The sequence below is a fragment of the Curcuma longa genome, chromosome 12 (assembly GCF_044706935.1).
Source record: "Curcuma longa cultivar G26 ecotype Majalengka, Jawa Barat chromosome 12, ITB_CL_G26_1.1, whole genome shotgun sequence".
In the NCBI taxonomy this organism is placed as follows: Eukaryota; Viridiplantae; Streptophyta; class Magnoliopsida; order Zingiberales; family Zingiberaceae; genus Curcuma; species Curcuma longa.
Window position 1 is genome coordinate 6,879,166 of NC_133872.1, and position 4,926 is coordinate 6,884,091.

The following is a 4,926-nucleotide window of genomic DNA, read 5'->3' on the forward strand; positions in this document are numbered from 1 at the left end:
TGTGGGTTCTTGAGATATTTCTCTTTGGGTTCACATCAGTTGGTATCAGAGCTTAGGTTTTTCTAAATCGATTTGGTTATCCTTTTCTTTTGTGCTTGAAACTTTATCTATCTTGTTCATCATTTGATACTTATTATTTGCATTTCTTTCAATCTTTGTAAGTCTTATTTGCTTGTTGCTATAAAAAAAAGAAGGAAAAAATATTTTCGGCCAAAAAAAAAAAAAAAAGAGAAAAAAAAATTTATTTTGGCGAAAAAAAAGAGAAAAAAATTATTTTCAGCCAAAAAAAAAGGAAGGCTGAAATTTAAAAAAAAAAAAGAAAAAAAGGGAAAAAAAGAAGCAACAAAAAGTGGGTGTAGAGAGCTTGTTATTTCTATACTTGCATTTTTTTACCATCTTTATCTTTCAATTCCGCATTTCTTTCAAGTTTTGCCTAGATTTAATTCTGGCACTTGCCTAGATTAAGTTCTGGCAAATTTCCTTTCTGCTATCTTTATCTTTCACTTCCGCATTTATTTCAAGTTTTGCCTAGATTTAATTCTGGCACTTGCCTAGATTAAGTTCTGGCAAATTTTCTTTCAGCACTTATTTCAAGTATCTTTCAATTCTGCATTTCTTTCAAGTTTTGCCTAGATTAAGTTCTGGCAAATTTCCTTTCAGCTTTTATTTCCAGTATCTTTATCTTTCAATTCTGCATTCTAATAAGTTTTGCCTAGATTCAATTCTGGCAAATTTCCTTCGGTACTTAATTCAAGTTTTCAATTCTGCTATTTGCATTCTTCTTCAATTCCTATCTTTTATCCTAATTTCCTTGGAGTTTTTCAATTAGTCAAAGAACGCTTACAGGGAATCGCCTCAATTCTAAGTTCTTTAAAGAGCTAACATTAGTGAGTTGAGTGATTGAGTGACAACAGCTTACTTTAATGGCGACAAGTGAAGATGAAGCAAGAGCTAGAGAAACCATTGAACAACGTGCTTTGAGACAACACTTGGAACGTATGGAAGTCAGATTCGGTCAAATTCTTGACAGACTAGAGAGGCAAGATACTCTAATTACTGAACTACAAAATACTCAAATTGGTAGAGTACCTACACGAAGTGCCAGGCAGCATAACCGTGATGACAATTGTAAAATACGGTTAAAATAATAATAATAATAATAAATAAATAAAATTAAAGAATAGGGTTAACGGATTCGGGTTGAAAACCCGAACCCGTTAGGAATCCGCTAATAACGCGCGACTCCTCCTCTTCCGCCCGGTGCGTTTCTTCTCCAGCCACCCGGGACGTCGATTTTCCCTTCTCGCGGAACTGCTGCCGTTTCCTTTCTTCTTCGCGTGAAACCGACGCCGCTCCTCTTCCTTTTCTTCTTCTTCTTCCCTGCCGCGGCCTCTCCTCTCTTTCTTCACTTCGTTGCTTACAGCCAGGGAAGGAACAGACTTCTCCCTCTCCCTCTCTGTGAACCCTAGCCGTAAACCGCTGCCGCCATCCGACGCCACTCCGCCGCTGTCTTCAGTCGTCCGGGTGCCGTCGTGTGGAGAAGGAGTCGACACTGCCTTCTCCTCCCTCTCCTCTCCCCCTTCTTCCTTCTTCGGCAATTTTCCTTCCAGCCGCGACAAAGGAGCAGGGGCGAGATCGAAGTTTTCTCCTTCCCACTGTTCTGGTGACGTTGGATTAACAACTAAGTCGCCATGTTGCCGTCGTTGTGCTCGGGATCTCGCTGTTCGTAAACCAGAGAGGTGAGGTCCTGTTTCCATTTGGGTTGCTATTACTGGGTTAGAACAGATCTGAATTTGATGAGGCTACAGGATTGGAACAGATCTGATCTGTTGGGGCAGCAAACGGCGTGTAGCAATAGGAAAACCCAGCATCTGGGTTGGTTTAGGGCAAACGACTTTGAGGTAAAAATCGCTATGATTATTCTTATTGAACTTGGATTACTGATGGTTATTATTTCGAGTTGGACAATGAAGTGTGTAAATTATAGCTACGAATTCAGAATAAGTATTCTGTTGTGAGTACCATTTGCTTAGAAGTGTGTTAAAAAGTTAGCTATTTTAATGAAAACAGTTTGATGGCCATTTAGATTGGATGAAGTGCAGTAATCCCAATTCTTTGATAGAACATGATTATGGGGATGCATTTCCTTATGGAGAGATGATATGGGTTGGGATGAATCCTAATTGATTTAGGTTAATTCTTGATTCGGTTAGGTTAAATTGGGATGAGATTAAACAAATCTTAATAAAAGGCTAGGATTTTATTAAATGGGAATGTCTATATATATCATTGTAATTAGAAATGTTATTTATTCTAATTACAGGATATTGAATCAGATCTTTGGACGAAGGTTCTTTTCGGACATGAACCAGTTTCGAAGGCGGGTATCTTATCTTATCTTTTTAGATAAGTTATTTGACATGTATAGTTTTGCTATAGCTAGTAGTAATTATGTTTATGCTTTTATATATGCCTTGGTATATCACTACTTGCTCATATATGCTGTATATCATTCTTACCTGATACCTGTTTTAGTTCCTTAGCATATTGATACTTGCCATGCTTATAGAGGTTCATCAAAGTAGTGATATACCGTTCTTTATTGGGCATTGTCTATCCACTAGATATACCTTGTATGCACGTCGACTCCTTTGTAGTTGAGTCCGTCGCCAGTTACATGATCTGCACACACTGCCACTCATGGGTTAGTGGTACATCAGGAGAGTGTGTGCAGTTGCTCTGTCAAGGCTCCGCTCGGCCGCTCAGGGGTAGTGGTTCCGCAGCGTGGTAGCATGACAGGGATCCCTCCTTCGCATTATGAGACGAGGAGATGAGAGCTTTGCTCCCCCATATGACTTGGGGCAGGAGGATAGGTGTACTCCGACAGCATCCTATCCACTCGGTCACTCAGGAGCAGTGATGGCAGAGTGCACAGTTGTCACAGCCCTACCCACTCGACCTCACCATCGTGGTGACGGTGGCTGACTGGCGTCAGGGGTGACCATGTCATTGCATCATGTGCATACTGCATGGATTGCATTTATGCTTGCTGCATTTTGGTTGTTGCATATGTTTGACATGCACATACAGGAGGCCTGATGCATTTCGGTAGGAGATTCTGGTATGTACAACTCTTCCATTCTTCCAGTTTTGCATTTCTTACTATCCTTTCCGGAGACTGTACTGTTATGACTATTACTGCTAGGGATAGTTTACTATACATGTCTATTAGATATCCGCTGGGTTCTTTGAACTCATCCCGTTGGCTTATTTCTTTTCAGGTTGATGTCAGTCTGGAGAGCTGCCCTGCTAGTCCCCTGTCGAGATGACCTCGACCATTTGGGTTTTCACTATGTTTTCGGTATTTGTGTCGGTACTGGTTCTAGATAGTATGTGTCTACTTATACATGTTTGATTTTAGTGTTTTTGTTATAGTTGCGAGTTGTGGACCTTATATAGTGTTTGTTATGCACTTTTGACATGTCTAGAGGCATCGCTGGGCCACCACGACATGTCTAGAGGCATCGCTGAGCCAAAATAACATGTTTAGAGGCGTTTTTGGGTTAGCGCAATGCGTCCGAAGGTGTCGTCGGGCCAGTGCGACACGTCGTCCGGAGGTGTCGCGGACTAGTGCGATGTGTCATTTGGAGGTGTTGTTGGGCCAGTGCGACATCAATTATATTATATACATAATTCACATTAGTAAGAGAGTTAGCTTACTCCCAATGTAAAGAGTATGATACATTAACCACTTCTCAAGCCTTAACAAAAAACTTAACAACTCCCAATGATTCAATAACCATTTAACAAATAGGATTACTGCCATTTGAGAAGAGGGAGCCTGAATAGACTTCCCTGGGAACAATAAAGAGACTATCTTAATGAACAATATTGTACTTAAGATATAATAAAGGACCCAGAATATTTTTCCTTTTAAAGTTTTCTTCTTTTTCCCAGTCGATATTGTTATCGTCATCAAACTAGAGCTTATTTCTTGCAGGATTCTTTTCGAGCACTTGGTGTGGGTTATCAAACGTTGGAGAGTTTGCTTTTGGATTTTTGCAAGTGGCAACCAAATAAAGCTCTTTTGCATGCTCTTCTTGACATGCTTGTGCGTGAAAATTTTGACTTGGAAGAAACCGCTGTAGTAAAGGTTTGTGAATTTTTTTTTTGGGTTCACTTGAAGTTAACCACTTCAAGCATCAACAATCTTCTTTCCTTAATAAAAAAAGTGTTTATCTATTGACATTGCATAGTTATGCTTCCTTCGCTCATGTTTGATGTAGAATGAAGATGTTATTATACTTTTCCTGAATGTGCTATAGAAGGTTTGCTTATGCCTCTATAATATATATGCATTATCATCGTAGCTTTACATTTAGGTAAAATTAAAAAAAAATCTTCTTGCTAGTGCTGCAATTGTTGTAGCATCATGGCCTGGATGTCTTACATAATATGCTCAAGAATTCCATCACAAATTGAATTGCATGTTTCAGGGCAGGAGTGTTTGGTTTTCTTCTTGATTGGTTGCCTGTAGAAAGTAGAGAGGACATGATTAACAAGAATGCTCAGTTGATTCAGATTATTGGTGGACACAACATATTTGTAAAGGACATAAGGAAAATTTTAGCTCTTCTACAAACTGAGAAGAGTGAATCTTTACAAAAACACAGGTCCTTGCTTTTGACATTCATTCGATATATGCTAAAGGAAAAAGGACCTGAAGGTCTTCTTTGAATTCAATGGCCATAGTTCTGAATGTTCCAATGCCACTGATCCATCCATTTTTTTCTTATTTATTTGTTAATTTCTGTTATTTTGTCCATGCGATTTTAATGAATCATTGGCAAGCCAAATATTTTGATAGAGTTGTAAACGAGCTAAGCCAAACTAAGCTTTGTGGTGTTCAAGCTTGTTTGATAAGGT

At 39.2% G+C, this 4,926-nt stretch overlaps 1 long non-coding RNA gene across 2 annotated transcripts; it reads left to right on the top strand.

Moving 5' to 3' along the window:
• Window positions 1–1,499: 1,499 nt before the first annotated feature.
• Window positions 1,500–2,389, top strand: LOC141842730 (uncharacterized). 2 transcript variants are annotated; one of them, XR_012602977.1, is made up of 3 exons: window positions 1,500–1,739; window positions 1,809–1,901; window positions 2,324–2,389. It is a non-coding gene; the product is annotated as an uncharacterized LOC141842730 (long non-coding RNA). The 2 variants fall into 2 exon arrangements; XR_012602978.1 differs by having other exon boundaries at window positions 1,820–1,901.
• The last annotated feature ends 2,537 nt before the right edge of the window (window positions 2,390–4,926 follow it).